Below are 22,872 nucleotides of genomic sequence, written 5' to 3'. Positions count from 1 at the left end.
CCGGTCTAATCAAGAAGCGTGTGCTACGCACTGCTGCTCCTTCCCACCTGGCTACGGAGGCACCACTGGAGGGAGTCCGAGTAGTGTGAATGCAGAGGGGACATTGTCGAGGCCAGGTTATGTCAAGGATCTGGGTATATTCTTACCACGGGTAAACCATATCCAAAAATTTCATTACTTCATACAGCATGTGCCCCCCCCCCCACTTTTTCTTACTATTGAATACACCATAAATTGCCAAATTAATAGAGTAAGCTTATCTGCAAAAAGATCTAAACCTCCCAAACACTTCCTAGTTCATTTCACAAATATACGTAGTCTCAATTCTAATCTCAACGATGCCCATTTCCACCTGCAGTCTCCCAAATCCCATATACTTTTTCTGACAGAATCTCAGTTATCGGTTGATTCAACTACTGCTCACATCAGTTGCCCAAATTATTCGTTGAATGGTTCCTTTCGAATCAAAGGTGGTAATTGTGCATATGTCCGTTCCGATATTCCCTGTCAGAGACTTTGTAATTTGGAATCTCCTATGGCTTAAAATCTCTCTACCTCATTCTGTCAAATTCATCTGTTGTCTCTACCCTTCTTCCAAATCCACTAATCACTTAGAGCTCTTCGACTTCTCTCTTCGCAACTTGACTTTCTCCGATCCAACATTCCTAACAGTGAGACAATTTTCCTTGGTGATTTTAATGTTCACAACTTCAGCTGGCTCCTGTTTTCTAGTCACACTGACCCAGCTGGTCGAGATGCTGAGGCTTTTGCAATTACTAATGACCTTGCACAGATTGTTCATTTACCTACAAGAATACCGGACAACCTAACCATACAGCCAACACACTTGATCTTTTTCTCAAAAACAACCCTTCTAAGTACACGGTTGAAGTGAGTGGTCCTTTAGGCGCCTCAGATCACAACTTGGTGATTGTCTCTTTTCCAATAGAGCCTTTATCTCATGGCTATTCCCAACCTCGTATTGTTTGGCATTACAAGAATGCAAAATGGGATAACCTGTGAGATTTCTTCTCTTTGGTCTGACAACTGTCCCAAAACTTATGATGTCAAAGTTTGCTCAGATAGTAACAGTGAAATTATTCTTGTAGGAATGAAATCCTTTATCCCACACTCCACTTTAAAATCTCATTCTTTTATCTAAACCTTGTTTTTCCAATAAATGTGCTAAGGCTGTTCAAGAGAAGAATGTTGCATATCGTAATTGGCTTGTTTCTAATTCTTCCATTTCATTTTCTGCCTACACCAAAGCTCACAACAATTGTAAAGCAGTTATTAACCAGTCCAAACTAGAGTTTGAACAGGCTAAGAGTAGAAAACTTGCTAATTCCCTAATGGTAGCCGAGCGTTCTGGTCTCTTCCCAAAGCTATTGGCCGCAACTTTTGCCCATCTCTGTTCCCACTTCTGTCAAAACCCGATGGTTCTGTGGTCACTTCAGCCAAGGATAAAGCTGACCTGCTAGCATCCCATTTTACTTTCAACTCATGTATTAAAGATCATGGTAAAACACTTCCAATCCCAACACGCTCCATTCAATGCCTCCTGTGGTCTTCCGTCAAAAGAATTTTAACAAATCTTGATGCTAAGAAAGCTCCAGGTCCTGATGGTATTTCTCCACCTTTTCTCAAAATCTGTGCTCCTGAACTTACTCCTGTTCTTTTCCGCCTTTTTTCACATTCTTATTCCAAAGGTGTTTTTCCTTCTGCTTAGAAATTTGCTCTTTTCCAGCCAGTTCCTAAAAAGGGTGACAAATCCCTCCCATCCAATTATCATCCGATTGCAATTACTTCTACTCTTTCTAAAGTAATGGAGAAATCAATTAAACACCAAATCTTAAACTATCTAGAAACTATCCGTCTGATCAATGATCGCAAGTATGGATTCCGTCAGTGTCAATCCACTGGTGATATTCTGGCTTATGTTAGCCATTTATGGAAAATTCAATGGAAATGTTTGGTGAAACACAAGCAGTTGCTCTTTACATCTCAAAGGCTTTCGATCATGTTTGGCATAAAGGTCTTCTAAACAAGCTTCCATCTTATGGTTTGCCAACTGTTTTTAGTAATTGGTTTTCCAGTTTTCTCTCTGATCACTCACCGAGGGTGATGGTAGATGCCTCTCTGTCTTCCAACTTCTCCGCTGATGCCGGTGTCCCCCGAGGTTCAGTTCTTTCCCCCACTCTTTTCCTCTTGTATATTAATGACCTTCTTTCCATTGACTGGAAATCCTATCCATAGTTTTGCTGATGATAGCACATTGCATTCCACTTCCTAATTTTGAGAAACACTGCCCTGCTTTATCAGCTTCAACTTCTCAAATATCCACTACGAATTCCTTAAATGCCAATATCCAGGTAATTCTCCAATGGGACACAGACAACTTAGGTGATTTCAATCCTTCTGAAACTCAGTCTGGTCTAATATCTCGCAAAAAGGATTCTTCTGCTCCTATGCTTATCTTTGGTGAGACTCCGATTTTTAGGAAAGTTGATATATCTCTTTTGGGGATTACCCTGAGTTCTAATCTCTTTTGGCACAAGCACATTACAAATATTGCTTCCTCTGCAGCTAAAAAACTTAGTTTTCTCTTTCGCTCTCGAAGTAACTTTTCTTCCAATCAGCTGTTCACTCTGTACAAATTGCAAACCCCCACTAGCATGGAATATTGTTCCCACATCTGGGACGGTACCCCCGAAACCTGTCTCGGGCTTCTAAATTCCATTCAAAAAAGAGGGCAATTTGGTTACTTAATGACTCCTCTCTAACAGAGTCTCTCCACTCGCTGTCTCATAGATGTACTGTTTCTGCTGCATGCCTTTTCTACAGATACTTCCATGGGCACTGTTCTTCTGAATTGGCTTCTATAATTCCCACTCTCTCTTTCAAAACAGTCTGAACACGTGCCACCACCAGCCATTTACTGTCTAACTTCAAACTCACAGAACGAACTTTTCATCTTCCTCATTTATTCCTTCAACTGCCGTTTTCTAGAACAACCTTGCTTCGTATGTCTTTCCAGAAAATTAGTCTACAGAAGTTCAAGTCTAAGGTCAACAAATATCTTCTTTCATCTTCTCAACCTCCAACCCAAGCATGGTACTAAATACTATAGGTTCTAATACCTCTCGTGTTTCGGGTTTTCATAAAAAAAAAAAAGTCTTCAGCCACTGAAATTTGCAGAACTTAACCCTTTCTTGATAAGAGGACTCCTTCATTCCACTCACCAATCTTGTTGCCTGTCCCTGTACACACTCAAGTAACTCTACATCCTTCCTAAAATGAGGCCTCCAGACCTGTATGCAGTACTCAAGGCGCGGCCCTGCGTTTCCTTATACAAAGTGTGGGGGAGCGTGCACACGCAGCTGATAGCATTGTTCTTTTTCAGCTAATCCTAATCCAAATTTTTATGCTAGGAAATTCTCTTTAAAGTGCATATGTCTGGAAAATATAAAGTATTGTAAAAAGGTGGCATGGATGCCATAAAAGCTGGCTGGGACCACCAAGTTTAATAAATTTAAAAAAAAAAAGAAAAGAAAAATTATGAGGAGATCCTTCATTATCTGTTGTCAACAGTTTCATCATATTCGAAATCATTTTTCATTCACTAGATGTGATATTAATCACAAATCAAGATTATTTAACACAGACCTTTGAACACAATTCTGCAGCTGATTACTTGTTAGAATCACCATTCCTTAAAAACTCTTTTTACTGTTCTTTCTGAAACGCCAACAAATTCAGTTTATGTCGTGGTAACTCTTGCAACTTCAGCCCCAGATGGTTTTTTTTTTCTTCTTTTTTCTTTATAAAAACCAAAAACATGACAGGTATTAGAACCTATAGTACTTAGTACCACACTTGGGTTGGAGTTGGAGAAGATATTTGTTGACATTAAACTGGAACTTCTGTAGACTAATTTTCAGGAAATATGTATGAAGGAAGGTTGTTCCAGAAAACGGCAGTTGAATAAATAAACAAGGAAGATGAAAAGTTGGTTCTGTGAGTTTGAAGTTGCACAGTAAATGGATGTTGGCTGGTGGCGGCACATGTTCGGACTCTTTTGAAAGAGAGGGCAGGAATTATAGAAGCCAATTCAGAAGAACAGTGCCCATAGAAGTATCTGTAGAAAAGGCATGCAGCAGAAATTATACATCTATGAGAGAGCGAGTGTAGAGACTCTGTTAGTGAGAAGTCATTAATTAACCTAACTGCCTTCTTCTGAATGGAATCTAGAACCCTGAGAGAGATTTTGGGAGGCACCGCCCCAGATGTGGGATGGGGCACCACCAATATTCCACGGTAGGGCGGATTTGTGATTTGTACAGAGTGAACAGCTGTTTGGAAGAAAAGTAATGCCGAGAATGAAAGAGAAAACCAAGTTTTTTGGATGCAGAGGAAGCAATATTTGTAATCTGCTTGTGCCAAGAGATATTAGAAGTCAGGGTAATCCCCAAAAGAGATGCATCATTTTGCCTAGAAACTGGAATGTCACCAAAGATAAGCATAGGAGCAGAAGAATCCTTTTTGCAAGATACAAGCCAAGACTGAGTTCAACTAAGTTGTCTTTGCCCAACTGGAGAATTACATGGAGATCGGCATTTAAGGAATTGGTAGCAGATATTCGAGAAGTTGAAGCTAATTGAGCAGGGCAAGGTTTCTCAAAATGGAAAGTGGAATGCAATGTGCTATCATCGGCAAAACTATGAATAGGATTTCCAGTCAATGGAAGGAGGTCATTAATATACAAGAGGAATAGAGTGGGGGAAAGAACTGAACCTTGGGGACACCGGCATTAGTAGAGAAGTTAGAAGTTAGTGCAGAGAGAAAACTGGATAACCAATTACAAAAAACAGATGGCAAACCATAAGAAGGAAGCTTTCTTTCTTTTTTTTTTTAATGTAAACCCCAAACAGGAGAGGTATTAGAACCTATAGTACTTAGTACCGTACTTGGTTTGGAGGTTGAGAAGACGAAAGAAGATTTTTGTTAGCATTAGACTTGAACTTCTGTAGACTAATTTTCAGGAAATATGTATGAAGGAAGGTTGTTCCAGAAAACGGCAGTTGAATGAATAAACAAAGAAGATGAAAAGTTGGTTCTGTGAGTTTGAAGTTGGACAGTAAATGGATGTTGGCTGGTGGCGGCACGTGTTCGGAATTTTGAAAGAGAGAGAGAGAGCGAGAATTATAGAAGCCAATTCAGAAGAACAGTGCTCATGGAAGTATGTATAGAAGAGGCAAGCAAGAGAAACAGAACGTCTATGAGACAGCAAGTGGAGAGACTGTTAGAGATGACTCATTAATTAACCTAACTGCCCTCTTCTGAATGGAATCAAGAAGCCTGAGAGAGGTTTTGGGGGCACCACCCCAGATGTGGAAACAATATTCCATGGCAGGGCGGATTTGCGATTTATACAGAGTGAGCAGCTGTTTGGAAGAAAAGTAACGCCGAGAGCGAAAGAGAAAACCAAGTTTTTTAGATACAGAGGAAGCAATATTTGTAATGTGCTTGTGCCAAGAGAGATTAGAAGTCAGGGCAATCCCCAAAAGAGATATATCATTTTGCCTAGAAATTGGAGTGTCACTAAAGATAAGCATAGGAACAGAACAATCTTTTTTGCAACGTATAAGACCAGACTGAGTTTTAGAAGGGTTGAAATCAACTAAGTTGTCTTTGCCCCACTGGAGAATTACCTGATGATCGGCATTTAAGGAATTCGTAGCAGATTTTCGAGAAGTTAAAGCTGATTGAGCAGGGCAAGGTTTCTCGGAATGGAAAGTGCAATGCAATGTGCTATCATTGGCAAAAGTATGGATAGGATTTATAGTCAATGGAAGAAGGTCATTAATATACAAGAGGAAAAGAGTGGGAAAAAGAACTGAACCTTGGGGGACACCGGCATCAGCGGAGAAGTTGGAAGACAGAGAGGCATCTACCATCACCCTCAGTGAGTGATCAGAGAGAAAACTGGAAAACCAATTATTAAAAACAGTTGGCAAACCATAAGATGGAAGCTTTTAGAAGACCTTTATGCCAAACGTGATCGAAAGCCTTTGAGATGTGAAGAGCAACTACTTGTGTTTCACTGAACCTATCCATTAAATTAGTTCATAAATGGGTAACATAAGCCAGAATATCACCAGTGGATCGACACTGACGGAATCCATACCGGCGATCACTGATCAGACGGAAGGTTTCTAGGTAGGTTAATAGTTGGCGGTTAATTGATTTCTCCATTACTTTAGAAAGAGTAGAAGTAATTGCAATGGGACGATAATTAGATGGGAGGGATTTGTCACTCTTTTTAGGAATTGGCTCGATATGAGCAAATTTCCAAACAGAAGGAAAAACACCTTTGGAATAAAAAAGGTGGCAAAGATTAGGAGTAAGTTCGGGAGCACGGGTTTTGAGAACAAGAGGAGAAATACCATTGGGACCTGGAGTTTTCTTAGCATCAAGATTCGTCAAAATCCTTCTGACATCCTTTTGACGGAAGACCACAGGAAGCACTGAATGGAGCGTGTTGGGAATGGTGGGAGGTGCTTTGCCAAGATCATTAATACATGAGTTGGAAGAAAAATGCGATGCTAGCAGGTCAGCTTTATCCTTGGCTGAAGTGACAACAGAACCATCTGGTTTGGACAGAGGTGGGAGCAGAGATGGGCAAAAGTTGCTGCCAATAGCTTTGGCAAGAGACCAGAATGCTCAGCTACCATTAAGGCAAGAAGGAAGTTTTCTACTCTTAGCCTGTTCAAACTCTAGTTTCGACTGAATAATAACTGCTTTACAATTGTTGCGAGCTTTGGTGTAGGCAGAAAATGAAACTGAAGAATTAGAAACAAGCCAATTACGATATGCAACATTCTTCTCTTGAACAGCCTTAGCATATTTATTGGAAAACCAAGGTTTAGATAAAGGAGGAGATTTTACAGTGGAGTGTGGGATGAAGGATTCCATTCCTGCAAGAATAATTTCACTGACACGATCTGAGCAAACATTGACATCAGAAGTTTTGAAACAGTAATCCGACCAAGGAAAAGAAGAAAAGAAATCTCGCAGGTCATGCCATTTTGCATTCTTGTAATGCCAAACAATACGAGGTTGGGAATAGCCATGAGATAAAGGCTCTATTGGAAAAGAGCCAATCACCAAGTTGTGATCTGAAGTGCCTAAAGGACCTCTCACTTCGACAGTGTACTTAGAAGGGTTGTTTTGTGAGAATAAGATCAAGCTTGTTGGCTGTATGATTAGGATTGTCTGGTATTCTTGTAGGTAAATGAACAATCTGTGTAAGGTCATTAGTAATTGCAAAAGCCTCAGCATCTCGACCAGCTGGGTCGGTGTGACTAGAAAACGGAAGCCAGCTGGAGTTGTGAACATTAAAATCACCAAGGAAAATTACCTCACTGTCAGGAAAGTTGGACTGGAGAAAGTCAAGTTGCAAAGAAAGGAAGTCAAAGAGCTCCAAGTGATTACTGGAGTTGGGAGAACGGTAGAAACAACAGATGAATCTGACACAATGAGGTAGAGAGATTTTAAGCCACAGAAGATCAAAGAGAGGAGATTCCAAATTGCCAAGTCTCTGACAAGGAATATCAGAATGGATATGCAGAAGTACCACCTTTGAGGCGAAAGGATTCATACAGCGAATAATTTGGGCATCTGAGATGAGCAGTAGTTGAATCAACCGATAACTGAGATTCTGTCAGAAAAAGTACATGGGGTTTGGCAGACTGCATGTGGAAATGGGCATCATTGAGATTAGAATTGAGACCACGTATATTTGTGAAATGAATTAAGAAGTGCTTGGGAGGTTTAGATCTTTTCGCAGATAAGCTTACTCTATTAGTTTGACAATTCATGGTGTATTCAATAGTGAGAAAAAATGGGTGGGACATGCTGTATGAAGTAATGAAATTTTTGGATATAGCGTACACATGGTAAGAATATGCCCAGATTCTTGACATAACATGGCCTCTACAATGCTCCCTGCGTACACACTACTTGGACTCCCTCCCATTGCTATCTGGCAGAGTAGAGGTAACAAGATTACACACTACTGATCCGGAAGCTTCCTAGAGAGTTACCAATAGATTCGGTCTGGTGTACTAACTAGTGGCCAGCCTGCGAACACCGTTTTAGAGCTGTACCCTCGAAATGTAAGGAATATTGGATCTCGCCACGATGTTCGTAATAACCTCAAAAGTCATCGATTAAATTGCATGACGGTAGAGATGGGGAAAGGTTGACCAGAACATAGCTCTAGGGACTAAACATGGGTTCCACCACTTCAAGCCTCCAATAAGCAAAGTGGTGGTATTGCACCTGTTGATGAGAGTCATCCAGCACCTAGAAGTTCGTTGAAGACCTTTATACCAAACACGATCGAAAGCCTTTGAGATGTCAAGAGCAACTGCTTGTGTTTCACCAAACTTTTCCATTGAATTTGTCCATAAATGGCTAACATAAGCCAGAATATCAGCAGTGGATCGACACTGACGGAATCGATACTGCCGTTCGTTGATCAGATGGAAAGTTTCTAGGTAGTTGAAGAGTTGGCGGTTGATTGATTTCTCCATTACTTTAGAAAGAGTAGAAGCAATTGCAATAGAACGATAATTGGACAGGAGGGATTTGTCACCATTTTTAGGAACTGGCTGGATATGAGCAAATTTCCAAGCGGAAGGAAAAACACCTTTGGAATAAGAAAGTGAAAAAAAAAGGTGGCAAAGAACAGGAGTAATTTCAGTAGCACAGGTTTTGAGAACAAGTGGAGAAATACCATCAGGACCTGGAGCTTTATTTGCATCAAGATTCGTCAAAATCCTTCTGACAGAGGACCACAGGAGGCACTGAATGGAACATGTTGGGAATGGTGGGAGGTGTTTTACCAAGATCATTAATACATAAGTTAGAAGAAAAATGGGATGCTAGCAGGTCAGCTTTATCCTTGGCTGAAGTGACAACAGAACCATCTGGTTTTCACAGAGGTGGGAACAGAGATGGGCAAAAGTTGCAGCCAACTTTTGGCAAGAGACCAGAATGCTCGGCTACCATTAGCGCAAGAAGCAAGTTATCTAATCTTAGTCTGTTTAAATTAATAATCGCTTTACAATTGTTGCGAGCTTTGGTGTAGGCAGAAAATGAAACTGAAGAATTGGAAACAAGCCAATTACAATATGCAACGTTCTTCTCTTGAACAGCCTTAGCACATTTTATTGGAAAACTAAGGTTTAGATAAAGGACGAAATTTTAAAGTGGATTGTGGAATAAAGGATTCCATTCCTACAAGAATAATTTCACTGACACGATCTGAGCAAACGTTGACATCAGAAGTTTTGAAACAGTAATCCGACCAAGGAAAAGAAATCTCGCAGGTCATCCCATTTTGCATTCTTGTAATGCCAAACAATACGAGGTTGGGAATAGCCATGGGATAAAGGCTCCATTGGAGAAGAGACAATCACCAAGTTGTGGTCTGAGGTGCCTTAAGGTCCACTCACTCGGTATAACAGGAAATAGAGAAAACAGGTTAACCTTATACTTTAATTTCTGCACTGAAAAGGAAAAAGCCATAGAAGATACATATGTTCAATCTATTATATGTTCAAAATACCACAAAGAGATTAATTTTTTTGTGCGATGCAGCATGCAATATAGAAAAATAGGAACACACTCTAATATAGGTGTAAATACACCATAGTGAACTCATAACGGAAAATTACATCAGTAGTGTAAAGGCATCGATTTAATTTTTACAATACAAGGTGCTACCAAAATGTTCCCGAAATATGAATGTTGTATGGGAACTATGTCTTGTACAGACTTGTAGTGCTAGGTAACACTGCATGCATCCTTTGTGAATCAGTGTGCCATGTGGCATCAGGCTGTATAGAGTCATTGAATATTTATGTGTGGTTATTTGGTGGTGTGTTTCGCATAGTTTGCATTTGTTGTGATGGCTGATGTGAGAGAGCAACGTGCTTGCATCAGGTTTTGTTTCCTTCTTAACGATACAGCAGCGGAAACCCATAAGAAGTTGAAACAAGCTTTTAGCGACAATCATCAGGCCAGACGCAAACCTCCTACTGGTTTAACCGTTTTAAAAATGGTAGAATGTCAGTTGATGCTTTTTGGACATTGATGGGATTACCAATAAGGAATTCGTCCCTCCTGGCCAGACCGTCAATGCAAAGTTCTACTGTGACATCCTGAGTAGGTTAAAGGAAGCCGTCAGGAGGAAATGTCCAGAGAAGTGGCACACAAAGAACTAGGTTCTTCATGATGACAACACACTGGCCAACAGGTCTTGCAATGGTGCAGTTTTTGGCATCCAACAACAAGACAATCGTTCCCCCACCTCAGTGACTTCTTCCTCTTCCCAAGAATGAAGATCAAGCCGACAGGTTGAAGATTTGACGGTGTAGAGGATATCCAAACCAAATTGCAGGCAGTGCTGAACACAATGACGAAGAAGGACTTTCAGGACGCATTCAAGTCGAGGAAGAAGCACTGGGGTTTGGTGTTTACGCTTTCAAGGGGACTACTCCGAAAGTGACAGTGGCGAATAAGATCCAAGCCAAGTCTAATTTATTTTATAAATACATTTCAGGAAGTTTTGGGTAGCACCTCGTACAATTAAATCGAAGCCTTCACACTACTCATGTTTTTTCCCATTATAAGTTTGCTATGGTGTATTTACATCTATATGTTATAGTGTATTATGCCTTGAGCATTTATAAATTTTATTTAAACAAAATAAGAAATAATGGTAGTGCCAGTAACTGCAAAGAATGAGAAAAAAAGCAGTAGTGGAAACAGCATAAACAGAAAAACAAACACAAAAGTGTAAAGTTAAAAGTATTTTTGATAAAAAATATAAAAGGGCAATAACCTAGATTAGCCAATTAAAAATTTCAGTGAAATGAAACTGCATACCTGAAATATCACAAGAAACAACAACTATAAAACTATAATGAAGTGAGTAGGAATTACAAGCAAAGAAAAGAGTTGGGTCAAATGCTACAGAACTAAAAAGGCAGTGGATAATACATAATAATTATTTATGTAAAATAATTATTATACCTAAAGAGCAATCTTCAAGCACATACATTAAGAAGTTTATTGATGTGTTACTATCAATCTACACTTCAGCATTAGCATTATTAGTTAACATCCTTCCTAAAATGATGCCAGAAAGCAAGCTTATATAGTAACAGCAAAAAAAAAAAAAAAAAAAAACCTCTCATTTCACCTATTCATTCCCTTTAACATTTTGTCTACTACTTCCATGAATTTTTTTAAGCTATCAAGAACAGACAGAAGTTTCAGAAATCAACTACTCACTGGCTAAAGTTAAACCTCTACATCAATTCTGCAACTGCCCTTCCACAATTTGAATTTATGTCCCCTCAAATATGTAATCTGAGCAAGATGAAGAATCCCATCTGCATTGAGCTTGCTTAAAACCATTCAAACACTTAAACACCTCAATCACATCACCTTGCAAATGTCTAGTCTCCAGACTGCAACTTTCAGGACTTCAGCCTTTCTTGGTAAGAGCAAACCTTTGTTCCCCCCACCAATCTCATTGCCCTTCTCTGTATTCATTGCAGCAGCACTACATCGTTCCTAAAATGAAGGCTCTAAACATGTATAAAGTACTAAAGATGTGACCTGACCACTGCCTCATACAACAGGATAATAACCTCCTTATCCCTGCTAGGAAAATTCTTGTATATCATGCTTAATAAACCCCATGATCTGTCCTGTCTGCATTGCTCAGAGAACTTCATATCCGAATGCACAATTACGGCTAGGTTTTTCCTCATTTTACACTACCCTGAAAGTAGTCCCACACAGTTGCATTTTACTCTGAGTTATAGCAACTCATATGCAGTATTTTGCATTTGTCAATTTTAAACTTCAACTGCCATTTCTCAGCCCATCTGCCTAACATTTCTAGATCCTGTTGCAGTACCATACAATCCTTCCTGTCATTAACTACCCTGCCAACCTTTGTATCATCTGCACACATATACATTAAGCCTGATATGCCTTCATCTAAAAGATTGACAAGAGTACCACCCCTTTAACAAAACCATGCTGTGTCTGAATTATAACTGCAGTGTTGTTTAGATGATCCTGCAATGTTGCTTTAACCAGTGATTCCAATATTTGACCCTGAACATAAGTTGAAGCAATAGGTCTGTATAAGCAAAAAGGCCTACATGTTCTGGATTCATATTCAATAAAGTATTGTGCCACAAAGTAAAAGAAAAGAAAATAACAGGCTGCAGGTAAAAATATCTTTAATGCTTACTATGAACAAAAACAGCTAAAAATACAGGAAATAGTGTAATTACTCATGTCACCCTTTGATCCCCCCTTTGTGAATTGGGGATACATTGTACATCTCCAGTTTGCAGGGACTCCACTGAACCCAAAGATGCTCTCATAATTATGGTTAAGGGTTTGCTTACTTACTTTGCTACTTCCTTTAATATAACTGGATAGATCCCATTCACCCTGAGTGCCTTCCTTATGTTTAACTTCAACAATTTCTCTTCCACTTTCCACTCAGTTATTTTAAAATCAAATAACCCCCTATAAGAGTTTGAAACTTCCTTCCACTTCCCTACACACTTCCTCAAGTATGAATGTATTTGCAAAATAGTCATTCAGTTTGTCAGCTACCTGAGCAGAATCATCAACAACCAAACCATTGATATCAAATGGATCAATCTGATTCATCCCCTTCCTTCTAGAGTTTACATTAGTAAAGAAGTCTTTACTAATGGGACATTTTCCCGTAATCAGCGGGAAAATGTCCCGCTGATTACGGGACATTTTCTAAAAATGTCCCGTAATCAGCCTTTGCTTGCACAACCTCCTTTATGACTTGATTGCAGACTATTTTATATCTACCATAGGAGACATAGGCAATTGTGTCTCCTAATAATTTATATTTAGGGTTAAATTTGAAAGTGTCTGTAATTTTAACATGTTTGAGGCCCAGACACGATAGGAGGGAGCATATGATGAGTCATGTCAATCAATTCGGCCCTGGTGAGATTGTGCAGGGCTCATGGGGTAGAATTTTTTGCAGCATGCTCTGTGCTTATTAACAGGAGATGTTGCTTCTATAGGAATGGTGCAAGAATATTTTCTGATGCTATTGAGGCAATGTTAGGTGGGTTTGAAAGCTGCTAGCTTGGGGGATTCAGAGACTAAAAAATTAAGAGTAGCCAAAGGCAGAGGGGGAAATGATTCTTGCACTGCTTATATTGGAATGAGCAGCAGCCCGGAAAACAAGTTGCTGGGGATTTCAGGAACTGCTGGAGTCATGAAACAAGTAAAACAATGGGCTGTGGGTTAGAGTAACTAAGAGTAAGAACAGGTTAATTTATACTTGCATGTAGCAATACTAGGAGTATAGTAAATAAATTTGATGAATGTGAAGTGCTGGTTAAGACATTCAAGGGATATTGTTGGGATATCAGAGATGTGGTGTCACTCAGGTATAAGGGATGCAGAAATGGAATTTGGGGAGTACAATATGTATAGAAAAGATAAGACAGGATAGGAAGGGTTATGCTGTTAGTTAAGAAACACAAAATCTAAGGAAGTGCATCGAGTAGACATAGATGGCCACTGCAATGTTGAGTCAGTTTAGTGTGACATAAGCACTGGAAAAGCAAAAATGAAGGTAGGAGTTATAAACAGAGAAATAAAGTGGGCGAGTAAATCAGAGTGTCTTATAACAGAGGATTTTAACTTCCCAGATATAGACTGGAACTTGTGGGTTGGTCACTTGCATGCTAGCAAGACTTTTGTGGATTTATTGGAGGATTGTTTTCTACAGCAACATGTTTGAGGGGCAATCAGAGGGGGTAATACTCTTGATCTGCTTATCAGCAGTGATTATTCATGCATTAAGAATTTACAGGTAAAGGAACCACTAGGAAGCAGTGATCAGTGTACCAAGGTGGGATTTACTTAAGGATGTAACTACCATCAGGGGTAAAGGTACGGGATTTTGCTTTCGTAAAGGTGACTACAGTGGTCTCAGAGATTTCTTAGGTTCTATACAGTGGGATCAACTAATGATGTTACAAACAGCAAATTCTAAATAGGAAGCATTCAAGGAAGTAATTTTGGAAGCTATTAGGTTTTCTGCTCCAACTAAGAAATACTGTTCAAGGTTTAGACCCAATTAGCATTAGCAAAGGCACATGATGCAAGAAAGCAAGCTTATATAGCATCAGCCAAAAAAAAAAAAAAAAAACACCCTTATTTCATCCATCCACTCGGTCCAAATGTTTGTCAAGTTCTGCCTTGAATCTATTTAAGCTATCAACTTCTACAATGACAGATGGAAGTTTGTTCCAGCAAAGAATCGACCACCTGCTGGCTAAATGCAAACTTCTGCACATCTATCCTACAGCCGTCTTTCCTCAATTTGAATTTATGCCCCCTCAGGCGATTATTCTGAGCAAGAGGAAGAATCGCATCTACATTGAGCATGCTAAAACCATTCAAGGCTTTATACACCTCAATCAGACCACCTCGTAGGTGCCTAGTTTCCAGACACTGTATTTTGCAAAACTTAAGCCTTTCAAAAAAAAAAAAAACCCCTTATTTCACCCATCCACTCAGTCCAAATGTTTGCACTGCTCAGAAAACTTCATATCTGCTTGCACAATTACCTTGCATAATATGTTACTCTGGAATTACTGCTTCCCATATGTAGTACTTTACATTTATCAATGTTAAACTTCATTTGCCACATCTCAGCCCATCTGCTCAACTTTTCTAGATCCTGTTGCAGCCGTGTACTGTCATTAACAACCCTGCCAACCTTCATATCGTCTGCAAACTTGGACATTAAGCCTGATATACTACATCAATATCATTTATAAATACAGAAAACAACAATGGACCCAATACTGAACCCTGAGGGACTCCACTAATAACATTAGTCCACGAAGAGCAGTGTACATTGATTACCACTCTGTCTTCACGCACTCAACCATCCCTTTATCCATAGCAGCAATTTGCCTCCAATGCCACCCTTCTCCAATTTGTGCAGCAGTCTTCCATGTGCAACAATATCAAAGGCCTTTCTAAGATCCAAATATATTATAATTTTTAAATCAACAAGATGACTGTTATTTGTATCAACATGTCAGGGAAAGTACTAGAGAAAAGAATATCCTAGCCTTCATCATCACACATGAATCAGATGACATAACAGGGCTTACAGTAGAGGAACCAGTAGCAGGAAGTGATCACAGAGTTCTACGGTGGATGATGACGAGAGAGGTAACAAAAGTAAAAAGGCACAGAAAAGGTTGGACAGGCAAAGGCAGTTTATGAGAAATCACTAGCAAACAGAGCAAAGAGGGGGGGATAAAGAATTATTCACATATATAAATGCCAAGAAGAGCAGGACAAACCAGATCGGACCTTTACGTAAGGGAAAGGGGATAGTATTAAATACACCAGCTGCCGTTGCAGATGAACTCAACAGTTATTTTGCATCGATATTTACAAATGAAAAGCCTTTTGTGCCAATGGGAAATTGTGGGAGCGAAGTTAAGAAATATGTAATTAATGATATTGAAATAACTTTCGAGCCTACAGACCAGTAAGGCTCCTGGGGTTGATGGAATATACCCTATAATCTTAAGGGAGGTGGCAAGCGAGTGCATTGAACCATTGAGGCTAATTATGTGAGCATCACTAGACTCTGGGGAGATTCCCTTGGATTGGAAAAGTGCAAATTTATCTCCCATACATAAGGGTGGCTCTAAAAGTGAAGTTGGAAATTATCGACCTGTCAGTCTGATTTCAGTAGTAGGGAAAATCATGGAGGCAATGATCAAGGGTGGAATTCAGGATCATTTGGATCGAATAAAAAGAGGCCTTGACACCCTTTATTACTGAAGCCATGATCCTAGTAATTAAGCTTTGGTTTTGGATAGAGGTCCAAATCTCTGACCAAATCATTGAATTCTGCCTGAGTGATTAGATGCGGCTTTGCGGCATAAAGAGTTAAAGTCTGGATCCTATATTCATTCTGGGTTCTGCATTTTCTGGGGCACTCCTTTTCCGATCATGAATCAGAGTCAAATCCACAAGTTTTTGGTGGCTTTGGCACTGCAATTGTATCATTGTGAGGAACCAGTCTTAGAGCACAAGGTATGCTGGAATACTCTACTTTATGCTTGGATTTCCAGATAAACCAGAAATATTGGTCATGCAAAAGTAACACTCATTTATGTGGTCTCAAGGTTCCCACATCACCGGAACAGCAAAAGGCATCAATTTATGACTACCTCTAAGCCAGCCCAACATCTCTGAACACGAGATACAGGAAATCTTTGGAGCCCATACTTTATCTTGATATCTGATGTTAAATCCAAAATAGAGTTCATCAGCTTTTCTCACAAGTTGTGACACTGGCTTCAGCTGTGATTTTAATACCACTTCTCAGCAAATGTAGCTAAGCTACCAGGCTTATTTCAGCAATTTTGTTATTTGGTTTTTAGGAGCATTAGCAACTAAGGCCATATTGCTCTGGGGATATGCGGTGGTCATTCTCTGACCTTTCTGCATCCTCCGTATTTGGTGGTCACGGGCTCAAACCCCAGTCTAATCAAGAAGCGTGTGCTACGCACTGCTGCTCCTGCCCACCTGGCTACGGAGGTGGCTTATTTCAGCAAGAATGCAACATAATTCATGTATGGTTGAGGTACGGGCACATAAGAACGCAATTAAGAAAGTATAGATTTTTATTCATAATTTAAACAGTTCACAATTTACATTAATGCACTTGTTTACAAACACTAATTCACTAAAACACTTCTTCATCACTCACTCTCTGAAACACATACACTTTCTGAAATACAAAAATGCTTGCTTGGTGAAGAACCTTCTCGCATACATATAGTTTAATATTAATACTATATATATATATATATATAGAGTAGTAATATTAAACTGTTAAGAAGAAAAATAAGCAGAAAAAGGAAAATAACAAAAGTTATCATATGTCTAATGCTCCAAAACGTGCAGCGCAGCAATAAAGGAAGCAAAAAAATATATATATAAATAATGTGTGGCTTGTAACATAAATAAAGTGTCTGTGTGAAAATGGAAATGAAAAATATACAAAGTGCCTGAACTACGAGAAGTTTAAGGGATAGTAGAAACTTTCAGACATTTTATTTATCTTACAAACCACACATTATTTATATTCACACACACACACACACACACACATTCTAGAATGCTCACAATGTTTCTAGGTCCTTCCGGAAATGTCACGACCTTTCTTCAGCAATCAGCACATAAAAATATTCTAGAACATTCTTGAATGTTGCAAAAAGCTCTTGAATGCTCTAGAAATCTTCCGAACGTTCTAGAAAAAGATAAATAAACAGCTAAAATAGATGGAAAAGATGATTAAACCAACTACAGGTCTTGGTTTTTGAAAACTGAGGGTGATGAGAACTTTTTTAAGCACATATGAGTTTTTGAACATATTTCCTAGGAGAATCTTTTGAAATTATTTCAGGGAGGAAATTGATGCCAACCAGTGTAAGTGGCATCAAGGTCACTTGTATACTGCAATGATGGGAAATTACTGCTAGCTTCTTAAGGGGGAAAGAAAAATGGATTATAAGGAAAACCTCTCAGAGTGGCAACATTTCTAAGAAAATAGTGTATGTAGTACATTAATAGATTTGATTAAAGTATTTTTAAATGAACAAGACTCATTTTTAAGGGAGCATATGTATTATTCTGTGATATTTGAAATCAGTCATTCATTACCTTTCAATGGAGAAACAAAAGAGAAATAATTTTGGTATTTTTGCAATCAACGAATCAATTTTCTTTAGAACCTACAACTTTTGCTCTGGAGGTGGTTTTTTTTTTGGCCAGCATAATCACCTAGCTTCATACCAAAAACTTGTATATCATTATATGAATTCCTTTCCCAACATGGCACACTTTGACACTTCACTGACTCCATGCCCTGATGAAGGTTAAAGGTGGGGGCGGGGGGGCTTACTATAAGGCAAGTGCTTTTAATAAAGTGGCCACTTGGTGTATGAATTCAGTTATTCTTAATTTAAGTCCATTTGGTGTCTACAGTGAATTGGTGCCTATGGTGAGGGCAACATTTGCCATAACCTAGTTAAGCCTCTGGTTTCTAATCATGAAGATGAAGGTTTCATACCTGCAGTGTAACTCTTCCTACATGAACTAATGTAACTCTTCCTACAGAAGAGGATAGAAAAGCACAGAAAAGACACCATATACGGCAGAACTGAAAACTTAGAACTGTTTCAGCCTGTGCCTTTGTATGCAGAGGCACACAGGAATACCACAATCCATTAGTTCTATCTACTGACAGAAGTTACTACAAAAGAATGTTCAAAGAAGCCTTCCTTGTCCATTGTTTTCGGGCATCAGTCTTCAATGTAAAGGCTGAAGCACTTTTCAACCAATCATACTTTAACATGTTCCAAGAAGGTTATGGAAGCAACTAAGAAAAGACTACAAGGCTCCAGAACAAATCTTTATTTACTTCTTAATGTTTAGACCACCATTCTATTTTGATTAGTTTCTCTTATTCCAGAATTCAGGAAAATATTATTCCTTTATCAGTCCATTCTACCACCAGTCTAATGCCTCATTGTTTGACTGCTCTTTTATCAGGACTATTGTATTTCTTATCTTAATCTACAAAATCCTTAGTTTCTGAAAGACTTCTGCAGTTTCTTTCACAAAGAAAAGATATGTGGTCAGATTCCATTTCCTGGTTTTATGATTTCCTGGAATTTCTATACTGACTATAGGAGTAACAGGATTACACTAAATCTAACCATTTTACTCCTATGGCCATATGCTACACACAATGTACTCTGGTTTTACTGGATGCCAGATCTCTTAACTTAAGCACTTAAACCTTGTTTTCAAAACAAAAGTCTGACAAATTCCCTTTGGTTATTCAGGCACTCCAACTCAGAACTGTCCTTATATAATGAATGGTATCTCCTTAACCTGTTAGGTGGTTATAGTGTGCAAGAAGCCATGCTTGAGGTGAGTATCGCCTCCTTCTCTAAAAGAGAGTTTTCTTGAGATTTTTATGGTACTAGTTGTACAATTTTTCAAGTTCCAGAAATATATTCCTTTATTCCAGTAATATATTTTATATATGTTTTGAGCTCTTATCTTTTCAAATTCTAGCTGGATGGCCAAACTAGTTAAGATGAAAGTAGTCGCAGAGGAAGTTTTTTTTCTTTTCCTTTAGTAGCAATAATATACTATACCCTGCCTCGACTTTTACTAATTTGTCATTAATAATTTTAAGTTACCTTCTTATTTTTCCACTCTTTGCTCTTATAACAATATCTTACATGAAAGCACTTTTACTACTATACAGAATTTATGTAATTTCTTTTATGTTTTCCTCTAGAGGCCGGAAGACGGGATTCAATAGAACCTCGAAATGTTGCCAATATGTCAAGCGTAGGTGGATGTGGTAACATTGCAATAAATACATTTTTAAAATACATTCATATGGTATAATGTGCATTTAGCTGTCATTTAATCTATACATTCCAAAGTGTTTTGTTAGTCAGAAAATGGTTGAAAAACATTGAACTGTGTCTAGGAAAGCAATAGTGAATTTTTTTGTTCTGGCCTGGGTCCTAAAATTAAGCTAAAATAAATTATGAAAACAACAGGGATTACCTTTATTTTTGATATAGGATGCTTCTTTTCCAACCAACTCTCCTAGTCCAACGTGCTAGCAATTCTTTGTGAAGGCGATATAAATTTTACAAAAAATGTGAAACATCTTCCTCACTTGTCAGAACAGTAGTGTTCAGACCCTTTGGTCTCAATATTGAGTGCTCAACCCAACTTCTGTCTTCAAATACCATACCTCTGCCAGCAAGGAAACCATTATGTAGATTGACATTAAAATTAAATTTTGAAGGTCTAAAAAGATTAATAAATATGGAGCGATTATTCTCTTTGTTCCAAAAATTGGCATTAAAATTAAAATTTAGGGGTCTAAAAAGCTTAATGAATATGGCGGAATTATTCTCTTCATTCCTTAAGTTGAACTAGAAGAATGTTTCACATTTTTTGTAAACTTTATATCGCCTTCACAAAGAATTGTTAGAGCGTTGGACTAGGAGAGTTGGATGGAAAAGAAGCATCCTATATCAAAAATAAAGATAATCCCTGTTGTTTTCATAATATAATAGAATATAGGAATTATTGAGCACTTAATAGCTCTCTATTATCAAAGCTAAAATAAATAAGAGTTTTTGCATCCCACATGGAAAAAAAAAAAAAACCTTATATTAAGCAGATTTTACTGATATTATAAAATGGTAACAATACTTGAAAGTTTCTGAAATGTCTGTTGCTGCAAATTTTACATACAATTACATTAATGGTTTTAACTAAAAGATATGCTGATAGATCAGCAAAACAAATTGTACTTGAAATTTTTTTTTTTTTTTTTGTAATATAAATAATTTATATTAAAAAAAAAAAAAAAAACCCATACCATACATACCAAAAAGCAAACAATTATACATAATTGTTTGCTTTGTGGTATATTTTCCTATGCATGTTCCATGGCACACATGACATTGGCTTGCCATTTCTGGTCCACATGTTAAAAAATATCTACAATTTCAAAAGTGAGTTTTGGAACATTCTGCATCAGGTATAAGCTGTAGATAGACTGAGGAACAAAAAAAAAAAAAAAAAAAAAGTTTTTTTTGATCAATGTCCAAAATTTTTCTTTGCAAGGCATTATTATGTCAGCCCTCTTACTGGGAAATCAAGTGACAATGACAATTTATAAATTAATTTTTTTTTAAAATTATCCAATTCGATAAAATATACCAGGATCAGCTGTTCTGTATGGTTAGGTCGATATAAAAAAAAAAAAAAATTCTGTAATCATTTAGTACAATGAAATGTACAAAATGGATCTACACTGTATATACACTGAAATTAGTGACCTTTGTCAATAATTACAAATGTTTATTTACATTTAAAAATAATTTCTGAGGAAAAGTTGTAGACACATTATATACAAAAACATATGCAGCTGCAAGAAAATTTACATCAGTGAGTAGGACAGTTATTTTAAATTACAGTTGGGAAACACCATAAATATGTAGAATAAGGGAATGCTGGAAATTTGAAATAGCAGAGAACAATATGAATGCCCTCACTTTTAATGTAAAAAATGTCAAAATTATCTGGTGGGATAAGGGATTTTATCAAAAGAGAAATAAAAACTGTGTGTGAAAATGTAAAGATAAGACAATAAAAAGAAATATAGCGCATTACAGATGGATCCCTCCCCATATAAAATCAATGTGGAACTTGCAAAAGAACTAATCTTTAGAGGGAAGGATAAGTTACTGGGTCACTGACCAATCAACTGCTAATCACTCTTATGATACCAGCTTTCTTCACTTATTTGCCTGGACATCCTAGAGCAGGGGTTGGCAACCTGCAGTTCGCGAGCTGTATGTGGCTCTTTGAACATGTAACTGCAGCTCTAACTTTTAGCCCACATGTATGACAGCGCAAGCTGCAAACACTTCTCAGTTTAGTTTGCTTGTGCATTGCAAGCAAAGCACACATATTGCAAGGTGTCGAAGGTTAATTATTGAGGCGGTGGCGAATATAAAATAGTTAAAACAGGAACAAAATAATATCTGTGTGTACGTAGTGTTTGTGATAAGTACGCGAATTCATATTATAAATCACTTGACTTTTTAAATCAATGATGTGGTATTATTAAACAAGTGAATAAGAGGACATTAAAACTGCCACCATTTTTAAAATGTCAACTCAAAAGAGAAAGATTGAGCAAGAAAACCTGGAATTTAAGAAGGAATGGATTGAGTAAACACAATTTGAAATGGAGTTAGAGAACTTGAAAATCAAGAACATGGGGAGCGCAAGACTAAAATTGACTTAAAACTGAAACTGAGGATTTAGAGAGGCAAAAGGCTGCCCTAGCAATTCTACACAAATGGACGGTGATAGATGAGCTGAAAAAGCAAGGCCAAATTGCCAGACACGTATATAAATTTGAAAATATTTGCGTTTGGACTTCTCTTGGTTTTTGGTTCAACGTATTTCGGTGGGCAAATATTTTCGAACATGAACTACATTAAAAATAAATAAAGAAACCATCTGAACAATGCGAGTCTCTCAGCATGTTTAAAGATGAAAATTACGGCATACTTGCCTGAGTTGAAAAACTCGCTCAAGAAGTTCAGCACATTAATTCATACCTAATTGGATGTTTGTTACGTTTTTTTCAGTATTAATAAATAATATTTCAAAAAATATATATTTTTTAATAAAACACCTTCCCACTCTATATTCCATTTCTTACACCCCCCCCCCCCAGCTTGGGCTGAGGTGTGGCTCTTTGGATCCTTTTTTTTTTTTTTTATATTTTTTAAATAAGATGAAAAATGGTTCTTTACTCAAAAAAGGTTGCCAACTCTTGCCCTAGAGGAACTGTGCTCGTGATCAAGGAACAGACATAGGAACCTTGTTGCTCTATGTGAAATGTAATTATTGCAGTGTAACAGTGGTTTAAATTGTATTTGTATTGGCAAATGATGCGAGAAAAAAAAAATTCCCACATCACCTGTCCATCCCCCTTCTTGAATTTATTAAAACTACCTATCTCAACGACAACAGATGGAAGTTGGGGAGGTGGGTAGGTTGAATAAATTCAAGGAAGAACTAGACAATCTTAATGAAAATAACCTACAAAGGTAATAA

The 22,872-nt window shown here is 37.9% G+C and overlaps 1 protein-coding gene across 3 annotated transcripts in view; it reads right to left on the bottom strand.

Annotated features, from left to right (window-relative positions):
- The window catches only part of LOC150078548 (uncharacterized), a 732,675-nt gene that overhangs the window by 582,174 nt on the left and 127,629 nt on the right, over nucleotides 1-22,872 (bottom strand). The gene's annotated exons all lie outside the window — the stretch shown is intronic.

Source organism: Mastigoproctus giganteus, chromosome 11 (genome assembly GCF_048544385.1).
Source record: "Mastigoproctus giganteus isolate SK-2022 chromosome 11, ASM4854438v1, whole genome shotgun sequence".
Lineage (NCBI taxonomy): Eukaryota > Metazoa > Arthropoda > Arachnida > Uropygi > Thelyphonidae > Mastigoproctus > Mastigoproctus giganteus.
Note: the sequence above shows the minus strand (reverse complement) of the source record. Positions and strands in the feature narration are given on the sequence as shown.